This window comes from Oryctolagus cuniculus, chromosome 12 (assembly GCF_964237555.1).
Source record: "Oryctolagus cuniculus chromosome 12, mOryCun1.1, whole genome shotgun sequence".
Classification (NCBI taxonomy): domain Eukaryota; kingdom Metazoa; phylum Chordata; class Mammalia; order Lagomorpha; family Leporidae; genus Oryctolagus; species Oryctolagus cuniculus.
This window is the reverse complement of record NC_091443.1, coordinates 114,381,158-114,401,309: the sequence shown is the minus strand read 5'-3', so window position 1 is coordinate 114,401,309 and position 20,152 is coordinate 114,381,158. Positions and strand designations below refer to the sequence as shown.

At 44.1% G+C, this 20,152-nt stretch overlaps 1 pseudogene; it reads right to left on the bottom strand.

Annotated features, from left to right (window-relative positions):
- Positions 1 to 17,546: 17,546 nt before the first annotated feature.
- On the bottom strand, positions 17,547 to 18,982 carry LOC127488923 (UPF0561 protein C2orf68 homolog; annotated as a pseudogene).
- Between the last annotated feature and the right edge of the window lie 1,170 nt (positions 18,983 to 20,152).

Below are 20,152 nucleotides of genomic sequence, written 5' to 3'. Positions count from 1 at the left end.
TCTTTCCTTTGGCTAGAGTTGGCGTGCCGTTCTGCTCTTAAGCACTCAAACATGGGAAAGATACCCCCTCTCAGAAACCCACACAGATGACCAAACATAATGAATCTGTGAGTGATGAGAGCCTGTCACTCCAGGTCCCTGTCTCACAGACATCAGTTGATGACTTAGGGAGAGAGCGCTCTGACAGTGAAAATGACGTGTCAGCAGACAACGCAGCAATGCCTAGTTAGACACCCCCCAGATACCCATGGGATGAACTTAGACGACCTTGAGGCAATAACCCATGTGAGGTCATCCCATCTGCACCCAGTGAGGGTCCCCATGTTTGTGGCAGTTCCCAGGTACCCCAGGCTCTCAGAGCAGCTGCTAGACCCCATCCCACCTGCATGTTTGCCCTAAATGTAGCAGCAGATGTGGAATTCAGGCCCTGGATTCCAACACCCATAGAAAGGCTTTTGCTGACCAAGGGCCAAGGATATGCTTGTGTCTATCCAGAGAATGTGGGATAGCCCATTTGGGTACCAGCCAGAAACATCAAGCCTGCAACTGATAGTCAACCAGAACTAGCTGAACAAGACAGAGTCCACCTTGTTAGTGGATGCACCTGCTACCAATTGTCAAGCTACTGCCCTATCATCCTACCCTGAGGAACTGCCCATAGCCATATTTGTTACTGTTTTATACCCCCACTAGCTCTGGTCAGCCACTCAAATGGCCCACAGCCTGCATGCGGTTACCATTGTTCCTCATTCCTACCCCCATCTGAGCAAGCACTCCTATGGTCTCCCGTTTTGAGTGCTGGTTAGTCAATGACGGGTAAGATCCCCTGGCGGACAACCTAAGACAGGCACAGCCATGAACGGAGACCACATGGAAACGGGGTCAACAATGGTATGGCCAAGAATCATGCCTCCTGTTGCTCGAAAATAAACAAAAAGGGGAAGATGGCGGAATAGTGAGGGCACGCACCGATAGTCTGGGAAAATTTAGTTTAATAAAAGGGGAGTTACGGTAGCTGCAGAAAAAAGAACCAGGAAAATACTGCAGGGGAAACTTCTGGATCCAGTGGCCGTGAATCGGAGGACCTACTGGGAGAACAAGGTCACCCACCGCGCGGAAGCCAAGCTGCGGGACCCAGCCGCGGAAGCCCCAGGGTCTGCACGCCAGTGCTCGAAGGGGAGTGCATGCCACACAGACAACAGCGGGGAGACTTGGGACGCTCAGGGCTCTGAGTCCACACATCGGCGCTGGAAGGGGAGGTGAGCTCAATAACCCGAGACATTGGTGGGGAAACGGGGGTCAGAATCTAGAGGGGGGCCGGAAAGTGCAGCAAACTCACTACCGGAAAGAAGGAAAAAAAAGCTTCAGGGTTTCTCTTCCCCCTAACCTTGCAAAGGTTGCAAGGCTGCAAGGCTTGAAGAATTCCCAAGAGACAAAGAGCAGGCCCCCTCTCTGGATTTACATATCAATGGGGGAGAGCTAAGGAACTGAGTCACTACAATTCAGTAGCCTAGGCAACCCAGTGGGAGTCCAGAGGAGCCTAAAGGGACTCTGGGACTCTGCGGGTAGAAGCCAAAGACTGAAAGCGAAATACCATCAATTCTGCACAGCCGTGCCGTGCGGTGTTACTTACCCCCTGAATAAATAAAATACATAAATAAATAAAAAGAGAGAGATTTACCACGCATAACCTGAGGGTGTCACCTTTGCACACCCTTAACCAGGAAGAACCAGGCAGAGCTCTCAGGCTGCACCCATCTCAAGCCTCCAAGGCTCCTCCAACAGCAGGCAGTCCACTTAACACGGACACAGTATAAAAAAAATAAAAATAAAAAAATAAAAAAAAAAACTCACAGTGACACAAGAAGAATTAACTATGCCGAGTAACAAACACAGAAATCGAGGGAACAAGATCAACGATGACACTATGATGCCTCCAAATAAGCAAAACACCCCAAGCCAAGAGTATGAAGATGATGAGATAGAAGAAATGCAAGATACGGATTTCAAAAAATTTATGATAAGAACATTTAGAAGTTTTCAAAAGCAAATCCTTGAACTACAGAAATCCTTAATGGACAAGATAGAAAATCTCTCTCGTGAAAATGAAATTTTAAGGAAGAGTCAAAATGAAACTCAGAAACTAGTAGAACAGGAAAGTGTGATAGTGAAGAGAAATCAAAATGAAATGAAGAGCTCAATAGATCAAATGACAAACACATTAGAAAGCCTTAAAAACAGAATGGGTGAAGCAGAAGAGAGAATATCGGACTTAGAAGATAGAGCACAGGAAAACATACAGTCAAACCAAAGAAAAGAAGAGGAAATTAGAAATCTAAAAAATATTGTTGGGAATCTACAGGATACTATTAAAAAAACCAACATTCGAGTTCTAGGAGTTCCTGAAGGCATAGAACCCCCAATAAACATGACCAAAATAGATCCTCACCACGACACGTGGTAATTAAACTTACCACAGTGAAACATAAAGAAAAGATCCTAAAATGTGCAAGAGAGAAATGTCAGATTACTCTCAGAGGATCTCCAATCAGACTCACAGCAGACTTCTCATCAGAAACACTACAGGCTAGGAGGGAATGGCAAGACATAGCACAGGTGCTAAGAGAGAAAAATTGCCAGCCCAGAATATTATATCCTGCCAAGCTCTCATTTGTGAATGAAGGTGAAATAAAGACCTTTCATAGCAAACAGAAATTGAAAGACTTTGTGGCCACTCGTCCAGCCCTGCAAAAGATACTTAAAGATGTGCTACACTCAGAAACACAGAAACACGCCCATCAATATGAAAGAAGCTAAAGGAAGAACACCTACCAGTAAAAGAGCATGGGAAGCTCAAAGCATCTACTAGAAAATATTTCCGGGAAAATGGCAGGGCAAAGTCACTATGTATCAATAGTCACATTGAACATTAATGGTCTGAATTCTCCAGTTAAAAGACACCGTTTGGCTGACTGGCTCAAAGAACACAACCCAACTATTTGTTGCCTACAAGAAACACATCTCTCTAACAAAGAGGCATGCAGACTGAAAGTGAAAGGTTGGAAAAAGATATTCCATGCCAACAGAAACCAAAAAAAAGCAGGTGTAGCCATATTAATATCAGACAAAATAAACTTTAATACAAAAACTGTTAAAAGAGACAAAGAGGGACACTATATAATGATTAAGGGTTCAATTCAACAGGAAGATGTAACTATTATAAATGCATATGCACCTAATTACAGGGCACCGGTCTATTTAAAAGATATGTTAAGGGACTTAAAGGGAGATTTAGATTCCAATACAATAGTACTGGGGGACTTCAATACTCCACTCTCAGAAATAGACAGATCATCCGGACAGAAGATCAACAAAGAAACAGCAGATTTAATTGACACTATTGCCCAAATGGATCTAACAGATATCTACAGAACTTTCAACCCTACATGTACAGACTTCACATTCTTCTCAGCAGTGCATGGAACCTTCTCAAGGATTGATCACATACTAGGCCATAAAGCAAGTCTCAGCAAATTCAAAAGAATTAGAATCATACCATGCAGCTTCTCAGACCACAGCGGAATGAAGCTGGAAATTAGCAACTCAGGAATCCCTAGAGAGTATGCAAACACATGGAGACTGAACAACATGCTCCTGAATGAACACTGGGTCATTCAAGAAATCAAAAGAGGAATCAAAAACTTTCTGGAAGTAAATGAAGACAATAACACAACATATCAAAACTTATGGGATACAGCAAAAGCAGTATTGAGAGGCAAATTTATAGCAATAGGTGCCTATATCAAGAAATTGGAAAGGTACCAAATAAATGAGCTTTCAGCGCACCTCAAGGACCTAGAAAAACTGCAGCAAACCAAACCCAAATCTAGTAGAAGAAGAGAAATAATTAAAACCAGAGAAGAAATTAACAGGATTGAATCCAAAAAAACACTACAAAAAATCAGCCAAGCGAGAAGCTGGTTTTTTGAAAAAATAAACAAAATTGACACCCCATTGGCCCAACTAACTAAAAAAAGAAAAGACCCAAATCAATAAAATCAGAGATGAAAAAGGAAACGTAACAACAGACACCACAGAAATAAAAAGAATCATCAGAAATTACCACAAGGACCTGTATGCCAACAAACAGGAAAACCTATCAGAAATGGATAGATTCCTGGACACATGCAATCTACCAAAATTGAACCATGAAGACAGAGAAAACCTAAATAGACCCATAACGGAAACAGAAATTGAAACAGTAATAAAGGCCCTCCCAACAAAGAAAAGCCCAGGACCAGATGGATTCACTGCTGAATTCTACCAGACATTTAAAGAAGAACTAATCCCATTTCTTCTCAAACTATTCAGAACAATCGAAAAAGAGGGATTCCTCCCAAATTCTTTCTATGAAGCCAGCATCACCTTAATCCCTATGCCAGAGAAAGATGCAGCACTGAAAGAAAATTATAGACCAATATCCCTGATGAACATAGACGCAAAAATCCTCAATAAAATTCTGGCCAATAGAGTACAACAACACATCAGGAAAATCATCCACCCAGACCAAGTGGGATTCATCCCTGGTATGCAGGGATGGTTCAACATTCGCAAATCAATCAATGTGATTCACCACATTAACAGACTGCAAAAGAAAAACCATATGATTATCTCAATTGATGCAGAGAAAGCATTTGATAAAATTCAACACCCTTTCATGATGAAAACTCTAAGCAAATTGGGTATAGAAGGAACATTCCTCAATATAATCAAAGCAATTTATAAAAAACCCACGGCCAGCATCCTATTGAATGGGGAAAAGTTGGAAGCATTTCCACTGAAATCTGGCACCAGGCAGGGATGCCCACTCTCACCACTGCTATTTAACATAGTTCTGGAAGTTTTAGCCAGAGCCATCAGACAAGAAAAAGAAATCAAAGGAATACAAATTAAGAAGGAAGAAGTCAAACTATCCCTCTTTGCAGACGATATGATTCTGTACTTAGAGGATCCAAAGAACTCTACCAAGAGACTATGGGAACTCATAGAGGAGTTTGGCAAAGTGGCAGGATATAAAATCAATGCACAAAAATCAACAGCCTTTGTATACACAAGCAATGCCATGACTGAGAAAGAACTGCTAAGATCAATCCCATTCACAATAGCTACAAAAACAATCAAATACCTTGGAATAAACTTAACCAAGGACGTTAAAGATCTCTACGATGAGAATTACAAAACCTTAAAGAAAGAAATAGAAGAGGATACCAAAAAATGGAAAAATCTTCCATGCTCATGGATTGGAAGAATCAACATCATCAAAATGTCCATTCTCCCAAAAGCAATTTATAGATTCAATGCAATACCAATCAAGATACCAAAGACATTCTTCTCAGATCTGGAAAAAATGGTGCTGAAATTTATAGGGAGGCACAAGAGACCTCGAATAGCTAAAGCAATCTTGTACAACAAAAACAAAGCCGGAGGCATCACAATACCAGATTTCAGGACATACTACAGGGCAGTTGTAATCAAAACAGCATGGTACTGGTACAGAAACAAATGGATAGACCAATGGAACAGAACTGAAACACCAGAAATCAATCCAAACATCTACAGCCAACTTATATTTGATCAAGGATCTAAAACTAATTCCTGGAGCAAGGACAGTCTATTCAATAAATGGTGCTGGGAAAACTGGATTTCCACGTGCAGAAGCATGAAGCAAGACCCCTACCTTACACCTTACACAAAAATCCACTCAACGTGGATTAAAGACCGAAATCTACGTCCTGACACCATTAAGTTATTAGAGAACATTGGAGAAACCCTTCAAGATATTGGCACAGGCAAAGAATTTCTGGAAAACACCCGGGAGGCACAGGCAGTCAAAGCCAAAATCAACTATTGGGATTGCATCAAATTGAGAAGTTTCTGTACTGCAAAAGAAACAGTCAGGAGAGTGAACAGACAACCGACAGAATGGGAAAAAATATTTGCAAACTATGCAACAGATAAAGGGTTAATAACCAGAATCTACAAAGAGATCAAGAAACTCCACAACAACAAAACCAACAACCCACTTAAGAGATGGGCCAAGGACTTCAATAGACATTTTTCAAAAGAGGAAATCCAAATGGCCAACAGGCACAGGAAAAAATGTTCAAGGTCACTAGCAATCAGGGAAATGCAAATCAAAAGCACAATGAGGTTTCACCTCACCCCGGTTAGAATGGCTCACATACAGAAATCTACCAACAACAGATGCTGGTGAGGATGTGGGGAAAAAGGGACACTAACCCACTGTTGGTGGGAATGCAAACTGGTCAAGCCACTATGGAAATCAGTCTGGAGATTCCTCAGAAACCTGAAGATAACCCTACTGTACGACCCAGCCATCCCACTCCTTGGAATTTACCCAAAGGAGTTTAAAATGACAAACAAAAAAGCGGTCTGCACCCTAATGTTTATTGCAGCTCAATTCACAATAGTCAAGACCTGGAACCAACCTAAATGCCCATCAACGGTAGACTGGATAAAGAAATTATGGGATATGTACTCTTTAGAATACTATACCGCAGTAAGAAACAACGAAATCCAGTCATTTGCAACAAAATGGAGGAATCTGGAACACATCATGCTGAGTGAAGTAAGCCAGTCCCAAAGGGACAAATACCATATATTCTTCCTGATCGGTGACAACTAACTGAACACCAAAAAGGAAACCTCCTGAAGTGAAATGGACACTATGAGAAACGGTGACTTGATCAGCATAACCCTGACTGTTAATGGACAACTTAATACATTATCACTCCTAGTATTTTTTTTGTCTGTTCTACTTAATATGACTGGTTTAATTCTGCAGTTATCACACAGTTATTCTTAAGTGTTGAAAATTAACTGAAATATGATCCCTGTTAAACATAAGAGTGGGAATAAGAGAGGGAAGAGATGTATAATTTGGGGCATGCTCGGGCTGACTTGCCCCAATTGGTAGAGTTGGAAACATACCAGGGGATTCCAGTTCAATCCCATCAAGGTGGCATGTGCCAATGCCATCTCACTATTCCAAGTGATCGATTTCAGTTCACAATTGATCATAATGATAGGACTAAGAGTCAAAGGGAGCACATAAACAAGTCTAGTACCTGCTAACACTAACCGATAGAATAAATAAAGGGGAGAGTGATCCAACATGGGAAGTGAGATACTCAGCAGACTCATAGAATGGCGGATGTCCTAAATAGCACTCTGGCCTCAGAATCAGCCCTAAAGGCACTCGGATCTGGCTGAAAAGCCCATGAGAGTATTTCAGGCATGGAAAGCCAAGACACTCTGGCAAAAAGATCTCTGTGAGTGAGATCCCAGTGGAAAGAACAGGTCTTCTAAGAGGGAGGTGCCTTTCTCTGAAGGGAGGAGAGAACCTCCACTTTGACTATGACCTTGTCTAAACAAGATAAGAGTCGGAGAACTCAAGGGGCTTCCATAGCCTTGGAAACTCATGACTGGAGCATAGGGAGATTACTGATGCCATAAACAGGAGTGTCAATTTGTAAAGTCAACAACAGGAGTCACTGTGCACTTAATCCTCATGTAGGATCTCTGTCCTTAATGTGCTGCACATTGAGGCTTAATGCTATAACGAGTACTCAAACAGTATATTTCACTTTGTGTTTCTATGGGGGTGCAAACGGTTGAAATCTTTACTTAATGTACACTAAACTGATCTTCTGTAAAAAAAAATTTATCAACTCCCAACTTGACTCTCACTGGGATTAAACATGACAATAGGTCTGATCTGATTTCATCATCATTTAAAAAAAATCATCTATTATTTTTCACTTTATGTCTCTGTGTGGGAGCAAACTGTTGAAATCCTTACTTAAGGTATACTAAGCTGATCTTCTGTATATTAAGATAATCAAAAATGAATCTTGATGTGAATGTAAGGGGAGGGGAGAGGGAGTGGGAAAGGGGAGGGTTGTGGGTGGGAGGGATGGTATGGGGGGGGAAGCCATTGTAATCCATGAGTCGTACTTTGGAAATTTATATTAATTAAATAAAAGATTAAAAAAAAAAGAAACCATAGCAGGGCCTAGTAAGTCTTTGTGCTGCAGATTGCCCAGTGCATTGCAAGCCTGGCCTCCTAACCACTCCTTTCCAGGTGTAACAACCCAAAATACCTCTTGGCGTTGCCAGATATTCCCTGGCAAGGGGCAGAATTGTGCTAGTTAAGAACCAGTGCTTTGTACAGAAGCTATTATGTTGCCTTTACTCTTATTTTTTTATTTTCATCTACTTGTTAAGGCAGAGCTATAGAGCAAAACACAAACACATAGGGTGAGACCTTCCATCTTCTGGTTCATCCCCCAAAAATGTCCACAACAGCCAGGGTTGGCCTAAGTGTGGCAGGAGCCCAAGCTCTTGAGCCACCATTTGCTACCTCACAGGAAGCTTTATTAGAAGCAGAGGAGCAGGGATCCCAATCAGTACTCCTATGTAGGGTGTGGGCATCACCAGAGGTGGCTTAACCCGCTGTGCCACGGCTGCCACCCTTATTCTGACTTCTGTTGTTTTTCTTAATTTGTTACTTTGTTAAATGTGCATGTTTAAAATGTACAGTTTCTAAGACCATACTTTTTGTGAGTGTACTTCTAACTCCACTACCTCTAAAATTGAAATGGCCCTGACCTCGCAAAGACCAGGTTGGTCACGCCTGGGCTTCTCGCTGTGGCAGTATTGACTGTCTCTCCACTAACATTCCCAGTGGAATCTCCTTCCCAAATGAAAGACTGGAGCATCCTTACCTTTCTCATGTGTTTCTGCCTTGTATGCAGATATTTCTTCCAAGAAAATCCAATGAGAAATTAACCTCTAGTACCCACTATTTACTCAGCAGAAGCCTATGTTTTATGACATATGACTTGCTTTGAATGCATTATCTATTTTAACTATCATGAAAGTCTAATGCTCACTAATATTATTTATATGTTTTGAAAGAGGAAAAAAAAAAGCAGAAGCTTAGAAAAGCTAAAAAGTTACCCAGAGCCACACTGCTGAAGTTGCAGTTCCATTAAAGCAAAATTTTAGAAACAGTTTACCCCCAAACTGAGAAATGCTTACATTAATTATAAAATGTAACTTGGACCCTTTAGGTAGCCTGTCAATAACTGTATTTATAATTATGAGGTAATACTGATAGAAATTCCATTGAAAATTATAAACTTGCCAATACCCTGTGATATTTACATACCTTGTATGAAGACCTGGAAGAAATATACCAAGAGATGAGTGTAAACTATATTGGAGTAGGATGCTTGGGACAGTTTTCTCTTTTTTTCTTTTTTAAACCTTTTCTGAATTTCTAAATGGATTATAATATATTTCTATTTATGTTAAAATGAAATGTGTACGAGAGGTATAGTTAACATTCAGGCCAAAGTTCCTTTTTCTCTAAAATAGCTAAGAAATGTGGACATATGTGTGGCCTCAACAGTCTGTCAGAGTTGCTTTGCTGGGCCTTTGGGCAGAGGGCCGGCACACCTGCTTCAAGGACACTTCCCTGGCTTGCCGGCCAGAATATTCACTGAAGAGAAGCGGGCAGTTGGTCTGCTCCTTTTGTTTGTTATTTTGTTTTAATTCCAATGCCCCTGGGATGAGACTAAGCCTTACTTACCAAGATAGAGACAGGTGATGAACTTGGTGTGTGCTCACTCTTGCCCACAGCAATTATTTATGTTGCTGTGGGGAGGAGAATTTGATAGTAGACAACGTCACCATCCCCTCCTTCCCTGGTTAAGTCGGTGAAGTGGACCAAACAGAGGAGACTATAAGGTGAGAATGTGGCCCCTTCTCTTACCTAGTGCCAAGGAGACACTCCTGTGCTGGCAGAAACAGAACATTTTAAAAATTGCCTGAGTATTATCTGAAGTGATGCGATTTTTAATTAAACATTCTTCCATCTTGGTTTTTCTAAAAAAAAAAAGAAAATAAACAAAAAGGGGGCAATGTGGTGGAACAAGAAGGCCATGCCAAGATGGCTGCTGGCAACAGAGCCTGCCTGGCAATAGCCTGTGATTGGATGGCTTTGGAAACCACATGGCAATGGAGCCTGCCTGGCAATGGGCTATGATTGGTTAGGGCATAAACCGCCCCTTGACTGGATTGGCTGCTTCGACTATATAAGCTGTTGTACCAACTGAAATAGATAAGTCTGCAGGCTGCTCGCCTCTCACCCGCTTTCACCCAACTCCTGGGATCTGTGTGGTGACTCCGTGCCTCTTGCCCCCACCGCGCTCCTCCTCTCAGAATGAATCCACAGTAACAATTAAGTTCAGGGGGGAAGCAGGGGCTGCCTCAGAATGTGGATTAAAACTCAAGATTTGCACTCTGGCCCAGGGGTGCCTCTTTGAGGACAGGCAGGCCTGGATGTAGCTCCAGGAGCCCTGCAGGAACACACCTGCCAGAGAGAATCTGCAGGGTAGCTCCTGTTAGTTAGTTACCTGATAACCCACCCTTGATTAGCTTGAAGGGTCTTACCCTGCTACTTCATTCCCCCATCCAAATTTTTATCTTCTCTCCTTTATTCAGAGAGAAACTGCATTCTGCACCTGGATGTTGTTAACCAAGAATTCATACTCAGCTTCCAGTCCAAGCCAGGTCTCCAGGTGCCACTTGGGGGGTGCCTGACAAATGAACAGGTATCCACACCACATAGAAGAGATGTTCCAGTTACTGGTGTTACTTCTCTAACGATGAGGTGATTTGGGCCCCACGTGAATACTCATGAGCTTTGCACACACTGATACATAGACCAGCCCGGAGCTCCCCAAGGCCTGGATCCAGGAAGAGGATTCTCTCTAGTGCTTTGTACTTGGCTAGAGTTGAGGATGCCTGCACTCATTTCTGCCCACTCACACAGCCCCACACCCTGGGTGCCTAAGATCCATTCTCAGGCCTGCCTCACCACCACTGACCAGCATCAGGATATTCTGAGACTCCCCACAAAACCTCTGGAGGCTCTGAGAGTACACAGGGAGGGCAGGATGACTGAGCCAGAAGGGACTTTTGCCTATGGGGGCCTGAGGCTGCAGGAAATTGTTTTTTTCTCCCCCAGGCTATAGATTAATTGAATCTAGGAGTAGAGATGCCCCTTGCAGCTCAGTGACTAGAGAACAACCTCTCTTTCATCCTTTCAAAAGGTCAGCACCTTCAACACCAGAATGAGCTCATCCTGGCCCCCACTTCACATATGATCTCAGTGACAACTCCAAGGCCAGCAGTCAGGCCTCTTGGAACCTGTCTGGGGCATGTAGGAAAAGAAGGGGCCTCTTGGGAGAGAACATGATGCCTTGGGCCACCTGGCCAGGTTTTCTGTGATATCCCCAGGACAATGGCAATCTCAAAAGCAAAAATAATCAGGTTTTGTAAAGAATGATATTCATTTGGGAATGGTAGAGCAACACAATGGTTGAACATGTGTCATAATAGACTATGGTGCACTCAAAGGGTCTGAGGGAGGGGGAGTTCTTAAAGGAAAACATAAGGAATGCTATGCCAAATATTTTGAAACAACAATATTGGATCACAATGGATAATACCTAGGCTGAGTTCTTTACAATAGTTACTATTAGGCAACCAAAAGTTTAGCATCAGCTCCAGGGCTGCAGCAGGTTGGACAAGTCAGGAGCTGAGGCGGCGCTACGGGACTCATGGTTGCTAGTGACCATACAGGAAGTGTCCCTAGAACGGTGGTAAATGCCCAATTAGGATGAGCCCAAGAAAGAATGGCAGAAGCATGGACAAGAGTATACACACGAGTCCATGCTTCCTGCTGAAAAGAGAGTCAAGTGTTCACAAAGACATGTGATGCAGAGGTTTTGTCTCACAGATGAACATTGCATACGATGCTCAGACCATGCAAAGAGATTGATGCAAGACACTGGTAGAAAATCAACATACAAGGGACTTCAGAGTGCACTTACTTTAGAAATGAGAAATATCAATAAACAATTTCTCTTTGGTTTGTCTGTGCTTTGATGAGGGAAGATTGCCTTTCATCTGAGAGCCATTTTTCATTGTGTTGTATGCTGCAATCGCACCGAATTAAAATATTTTTCCTAATTGTTTTCTTTCTCTGAAAATGTTCATCTTAAGGATGTATTTACAATAAGATTGCATTTGGGGGCTGGTACTGTGGTGCAGTGGGTTAAACCACTGCTTGAGGTGCTAGCATCACATACAGGTGCCAGTTTGAGTCCTGGCCGCTCCACTTCCAATTCAGCTCCCTGCTAACATACCTGGGGTAGTAGCAAAAGTGCTTGGGCCCCTGCACCCACGTGGGAGACCTGGAAGAAGCTCCCAGCTCCTGGCTTTGGTCTGGCCCAGCCTTGGCCATTGCAGCCATCTGGGGAGTGAAGTAGATAAAAGATGCCCCCCTTTCTCTCTCTCTCTCTCTCCTCTTTCTCTCTCTCTCTCTCTCTCTCTCTTCCTCTAACTCCATCTTGCAAATAAAGTAAATAAATCATCTTAAAAGATATTGCATGTTATATACCTTATTACCATCAGATAGCTGAATAATTTTGGGGCTCCTAAGCTTACTGGGGATGCATTAAAGACCTGAATTTAAGGCCTATGACTAAATTTGCTAGGAGAAAATATAGGGGAAACACTTCAAGACATTGGTGTAGATGGTGACATCTTGGTTAAGGTCTCCAAGGCATAGACAACAAAAGCAAAACTAGACAAATGGTATATCAAAACTCAGAAGCTTCTGCATGTCAAAGGAAAAGATAGAGTGAAGAGACGTCCAACAGAAAGTGCAAAAATACTTGTGAGCTACTTATCTGATAAGGGGTTAACATCCAAAATATATCAGCAACATAAAAAACTCAACAACAAACAACCAATCGAGTTAAGAAATGGGGAAAGGACGTCAGAAGACAGTTCTCTAAAGAAGAAATGCAAATGGCTAACAAATATAGTGAGGGAATTCTTAGGGGATAATAATTTAAACCAATCCAAGCATTTGGTATATGATTGTCCTTGAATGCAGAACCTGGCAATCAGGAGGTAATTAGTTCTGACCAAATGATACTCCATTATTGGTTTTGTAATAATTGTCAAATATCTTCAGTTTCTCATAGTGGATTCCAAAACATTTGGAGAGGCTTATTATTTTTTGGACATTTGGGAAGGAAGGAGAGACTGTTCAGTGCTCAGAAAGGTGTTCTTTAGAACCACCACAAGAGAGCAGTAAGACGTAGGCTTTAGTATCTGCACCCCTGTTTCTCAGAGGCTTGGGAATATTTATTCCACCTTTCTTGTGTTAATGTCTCCTTTTCTTCATTTTAAAATTCTCAAACATCTTAATAGAGATAAATTTACTTTCTCTGGAACCTTCTGATTGTGCATCTGTGTCTGTATCTGTGTGCACATGTGCATGAGTATATGTTAGTGTTCACATGCATGCATTGTGATGTGTGTGCTTGTATAACATATGTATACATCTCTGTTAGTGTTGTTATTGTATATCTTCATGTGTACCTTCATCTCTAACAGAGATGTATACATATGTTAGACAAGCACACAGCTTTGCAACATTGAATGATTCTCTACTTTATGTAGAAAAATTCATGATATCAGCTCTGATGACCAAAGAGCTTGCCATAAAACCCTCCAGACATGAGGCACTGAAAAACCCAGGAAGCTTGCTTATTGTGAGAGTTGAAGGATCAAATTCCACTGCATATTAACTGTAAATTTCAAGATTTAGAGGTGACCTTTTTCTTTTTTTAGTTTTCTTAAAGATTTTAAAATTTATATGAGAGTAACAGAGAAAGACAGAGAGGTCTTAGATCTACTGGCCCAGTCCCCAAAAGGCTACAATGGCCCAGACTGGTCCAGGCCAAAGTCAGGAGCCCAGAGATCTTTCCCAAGTCTCCTGCATGTGTACAGGGGACCAAGCACTTGGGTCGTCTGCCACTGTTTTTCCAGGCAAATTAGCCCAGAGCTGGACTGGAGGTGAAACTGTCAGGTCCTGGACTTGTGCCCATACTGGATGCCAGCATCACAGACAGCAGCTTAACCTGCTATACCACAATGTCAGCCCAAAGTAGTTTTATTTTTAAACATTGCCTTTGTTAATAAATCTATTCATCCTTGATTTTTCCAGTCATTTCTTTATTCTCTATGAATTTGCATTTGCTCTTTGGGATACCAACCCTTCTGCATTATTGACTGCAAACATTATATGAGGTTCCCTCTTGTCATTCATGAAGGGATGAAAGCATAAACTCATTTTAATGTGAACCTAAGGAGATCACTTTAACATTAAAGACAGATAATCTTGAGGTAGTTTCCTTTTTCCCTTCATTTGCTCGATTTTATTTACTTTTCCACCTCTCTGGTGTAAGCATGGTTTTAATAGCACAAGTTCCCATTAGTTGTGTTTCCAGAGTGGCCATGAGAAGCCACTCAGATGTAGTCAGCTGATGCCTAGTAATAGTTCTGCAGTATAAAGCATAAGCACATCAGAGCACTGTGTTGGTTTGATTTTCAGACTGCTTTTTCCTTTGCTTTTTTTTTTTGCTGTAAAAAGAGTAAGTTTATTGTTTAAAAAAATACTGTATTTTAAAAGAACCTTTTTTTCTTGGGCCAGTCACATAATTTGCACTTAATTTTATTAATCCACACAGCAGAAACACTGGAAATGAGGAAACAGAACATATGGCTTTTTATACATTTAACACAAGCAGTGCAGTCTCATCTGTTGCAGGCAGTGGAGTTGTCACTCAGGTTTTCGTTTTGAACATTGCTCCAACTCCTGGGGACGTTTGGGGTGGGTGCCTATGGCTCCTCCCAGCTGATTCCTCAACAGGGCAGGAATTCAATGAGGGGATTTAAGACGTTTCAAGTAGTTAACTGTCAACATGCCGTGGCAATTCTCCCAAAAGGCAGCTCAGAGGTAGGAAAGTGATGTCCTTACTGTTCTTTCTTCTTAGAAAGGTTCCCCTAAATTTGTGAGCTGGCTGGGGATCTACCAACCATTCACTGGTCCTGCCAAATGAATGGCAGACTGGATACATACTACCTCCAAACGCTTCCACATGGGCTCATCTCTAGCAGGCAGTGCCCCTCAGAGTGGACCGACCACATGAGCATCCTTTCCACAGGGAGATGCGCTTGTAATTGCCTACAAGGGCCCACTGGCTGGTTGGCCTCCAGAGGCTCTCTCAATGGGTACAAGGTTTTCTAGAGAAAGGTGGTTTGGCCCAGTGGTTAGGATGCCCGTGTCCCACAAGGAATACCTGGTTTCAATTCCTGGCTCCAGCTCCCTAATACAGACTCTGGAAGGCAGCGGTGATGGCTCAAGTAACTGGATTCTTACCATCCACATGGGAGACCTTGACTGAAGCTTGGCTCTGGCCTAGCCCAGCTCAGGCCATGGTCATTGTGGACATTTGGGGGGTGAACCAATGGATGGGAGCTCTTTCAAATTAAAAAAACAAAACAAAACAAAAACAAACCAAAAAGTTGTATAATTCCCTTCCTTTCTTGTGTTACATTCTTTAAGCACTATCTCTGCCAACTGGCTATGATTCAAGGTTTAGTGTTTACTCTTGCACAGCCCAAAGTCCCTGCAAGCCTAAGTTCCTTGTACCTATGACATCACCTGCTGGCTCAGGAAACACAAAGCGTTAAAATCCAGGCTTACCTTCAGTTAAGAATTAATACTGCATATTGAATGCTGAGAGATATGCCTATCAGACTTTTTTTAAGACAGCCAAGAATTTATCTAATCAAACGAACACTGATTATGAAGCAGCCAGTTGGAAAGTTCTATTTAGTCCAAAAGTGTTGCCACTGTCCCACACAACACAGGGCAGTCCTGAGACATCCTGGAGTCAGTGGGAGAACACAGTCCTGGATGGCAAAGCACCAATTTTTGTAACTGGTGGAAGGTGTCTGGAGGCAGGTCCGGTGATGAGATAGTACCATTTTTGGGCTTCCAGTAGGGGGTGGCAGTCAGCGGTAAGGCTGAAGCTGTCCGTCTGCAGAGAGGCAGCCTTGCCTCCAAGAGCCCAGTTCTGATGGACAGGCTCTCTTCCAGGTACAAGGCTTAGTGCTTTACAGGTCATGCTACACGGATTAGAGTGCTCTGTTGGATAGAAAATGTTTTACATACACTTGATAAGCAAAGTGCTGCAAGAAAAGCAAGTTTAGAGGCAAGGAGTTTCAATCCATCTACCTGAGGGGATCTCGGAGGATCCCATGACAAACACACAAAAGGACACGATGTGTAAACACTGACAGCTTCCCTCCACACAAAACAGGAACAGAAGCTCAAATGTCAGGGGTCACGCCCCCAGACTTCAACCCTCTGGTGTTCTGAGTTCTATAAAAATAGGACACAGGTGATCCAGTTGTGAGATGAATCCAGAAAGTATTTCCTTCTAAGCCATCATGGAATTCCAGTGAAGTCCTATGTCCCAACCATAGGATCCATTGAGGAGCTGGAGGACTAGAGTGACTGGTCCTCTAGGCTGTGTGAAGAACGGGGGTAGGGCTCGGCACAGCCTCCATGACCCAGGCTGTGGAGGGTAGTGAACAGAAGGCACTTTTAGCCAGCTGCCTAAGTAGAGGGCAAAGACTTTTCTCCTTTGAAAGTAGACCTGAGCCCAGGACTGGTAAGTTCAAGGCACTTAACCTGGTGCAGCTTTGCGGGTTTGCAGCACTCTGCTCACTGGCTTTCACAACCAGGCCCCTCGACCTTATCTGCCTCACTCACTGTCCCAGCGTTCCTTGGCGCTGCAGGCTGCAACTCAGCATTCCACGTTCTAATGGCGTAGCTGAAGGAGCCGCCTTGCCCCATTTGGAGGGAGATGATTTTCAGGAGTGCGGGGCACAAACCAACAGTTCTCTTGGGTGTCTTTTAGGAGAAGAACTGCTGCAATAGAACTGCCAGCCTGATCCTGAGACCCTGATGTGGAGAAACCAGGGGGCCAAGGGGCTTTGGTTTCAGGAAGTTCCAGGGCTCACTGGCTCACTTAAGCTGTAAACTTCAAGTCACTGAGGTCACGCCGATTTGCTCGCAGATAGACGTGCCTTGGAAACTTTGGTGCACACGATGTCTTGTGGACTTCAGACCTTAGCCTAACCCTGTGGTAGAAAAAAATGTTCCCTCGGGAAGAGCAGCGCTACCCTGGGACTCTTTCAGGACCTCAGTTATACGTACACCAGAGGGCTTCAAGAAGTTCACAGACAATTCAGACTGTCTTTCGATTCCACTTTCCATGAACTTTTTGAAGCTGCCTTATGCATATCCTTGAGATAGCGAGGGAGGAAGCATGGGACAGGACATTGGACAGGGAGAGGGAACAGATAAGGAGAGTTGTGTAGTCCCCCCCCCACCTTTTTTTTGCAACTAGGGCTCCAAACAGGCAATTATTGTTAATGTTGAGTTTCCCTTTGTACTTATGGTCTAGACTTTTAAGTCACGGTTGGAGAGTTAGTTTCAAGCTTGCTTTGATAATTCTCCATTGGTTGTCCTGAGCAGAGGAGTCTATTCGCAGCTATTTGCAGCTGGAATTCTGCAGCTCCAGGCAGGTTTTGCTGCAAGAAATCCTTGCAGTTTAGCACCAGGATCTTCTTCCTAGGTCTGCTGTCTGACAGTGGTGTGGCGCATGCAAGCAGCTCACGAAAGCATGGGAGGGGAGGGAGACGTGCTTGTGAGTGGGCCTCAGAAATAAAGGTCTCCCACTTTATTCTGGCGTCAGAATTACTTGGAGAACTTGTTGGAAAGGCAGAGCCTCACAGTCCCCCCCTCCAAGGTCCTGAGCAGCTGCAGGTGCACAGTCCTGTTGAGGGGGTGGGGAGAGAACTGAGAGATTCGACCTGAGGCAGAGAGATGAAGAAAAGGAAAAACAAAGAATAAAGCTAAAAAAAAAAAAAAAGAAAAAAAAGTCCAGGGAAACACGGGTGGAAGTGAAGTGAGCACAACACGAAGGAAAGGAACTATGACATAACAGCGCTCACGGAGCTGGGTGGGACACGAAGCAGCCAGGCATGTGACCTCTGAGAATGCAGCATGATGGCGAAAGGCTTCATGGACCCTGGTTCGCCCTCAAGCCTGTGCTCCCAGAACACCAAGTCAGCCACACCGAATTCTCAGAGAATTCCAGAATATGAGGCTGGTCAACAGGCCAACCAGTAAACGGTTGTGGGGGACATGGGCCAGGTGGAGTCTTGGAATGACCCTGGGGATGCAGCAGCTCTGGCAGTGTCAAGATCAAACAGTGGTGCAGGTGCCCTCAGGCTACGGCTGAGCTCCCTGGGCAGAATTCTTCCACGGGCAGTGAATCCAGCCTGCAAAGAATGCTTTCAAGTTGGTCAGTGACGGTTCTGGTGCTTTGCAATCTCCTCTTGGATACGCAACTTGAGAGCCTCTCGCATGGGCGGATCCAGAGGCGTGTGGGCAGACACCTCCTCGCTCACCCTTCCTGGGTCATCGTCCTGATACACGATAACTGATGTGACCTCGCCACTGTCCGCCTCGTATTCTAAGCAGAAGAGCTGATGGCCAGAAGGCTCTAGTTCAGAGCCACCACTACTGCTGCTTTCACTGGACTCCTCCAAGTCTGGGTTGCCTGGGCGGGTAGAGCCATCTTCTCCTTGGCCGCCTGCTTCACCTTCTTGTCGTAGTCGTCCCTGCGGGGAGCCGAGCGGGAGTCAGGGACAGCCGGCCGGGCCAGGCCAAGGGTGGTGGTGGCGCGGGGTGGGGAGGTACCGGGCGATCTGGTTCCGTCGGATGTGTGCACGAAGCCGTGGCTCATGTCCAGCCGCCCGCCAGGCTTGCAGCAGAGCCTGGGCCCGGGATCCCGGGCCGCCTCCATCTGGAGCCCTGGGCGCAGAGTCGCCGCCACCTCAACGGCCCCAACGGCCGCCCTCCCGCCGGTGGAGGCCCGAGCCAGCCCGCGCTCAGCTTCCGTTCGGGTTTCCTTTGCTTTTTATAAACATCACAATTTGAATTAACATATCTCAGTCCATTGCTGTGGATAGAAGTTAAACCATGTGTTGTAAAAAATAGGGTGTGGAGGGAGAGTTTCTGGGTGATGTTCCATCTCTGTCTGGCTTCTTGGTGATTTGGACCTGGGTCAGTGATAAATTCATGCTTCTCTCTGGTCTGCTTTGCTTTCTAGGAGTCCAACTATTCTAGCTATTTGTTCCTCCAGGTTATTGCTTTGCAGGTTCCTTTGAATGCCTGTTATAATTCAGGCCTATTTTTGGTTAGGAACGGCAGCAGTGGAGATGAATGTGTGTTACTGTTGTTTCACTAAGCAGCCTGGAGTAGAGCCGATGGGTTTACTTGACAGTGTGAACTTCCCTTCATGTTCCTGGAAGCAGCCTCGACCCCTGCATGCAGGCAACAAGGTAGCAGGACAGTGGCACAGCAAACAATGCCATGGAAATTTACTGTTGCGGGGAGCTAGGCCATGCTGCATTGGCTTCTGCATTGGCAGTGCTTAGCCTCGACAGCAGGGCCATCTGCTGGGGCTGCCTCCTTCATATGGTCAGCCCTTCTTTCTTAGTGACCATGGCTCCTGTGACAGCAAAGCTACAGGTTTCGATGGTGGAAACCGTGGAGGAGTCAACAGTGTGGAGCAGCTTGAGTAGATTTCTTTGGTGCTTGAATGATCCTGGCCCACCCGTACAGCTTCTGTGTCTAACATCACTGCCTTCTGCTGCATGGTGGCTCTGCTCTGTCGTGTGTCAGAGACCTTTGGATGGCATTTTCATTTATAGAGCATGAGCCTAGAAATGTCACTTCCCCAGTGGTTTTAAGTATTAGTTCTTTGGCCTCAGTTTCTGGAAACTCTTCTGTCTTAATGTCATGGCCCAGCACAGAGATGGTGTTTTTCTGGCACTTGCTGTGTTGAGACGGCTGTGTGGCCTTCCTGCTTTATTCCATAAGTGAATGAAATCCTGAGAAATCCTGTTTCAAAGATCAGAAACATGATTTGTTCATTTCTGAGTCACGGACAGCAGGTTACCTCACTGGCAAGGCATGCATAAATGGTTATCCCATGATACCTGGTAAAAGCCACTTGGTTCTTCTTCCTTTAGTTCTGAAAAACTAGAGCTTGTAGAGTGT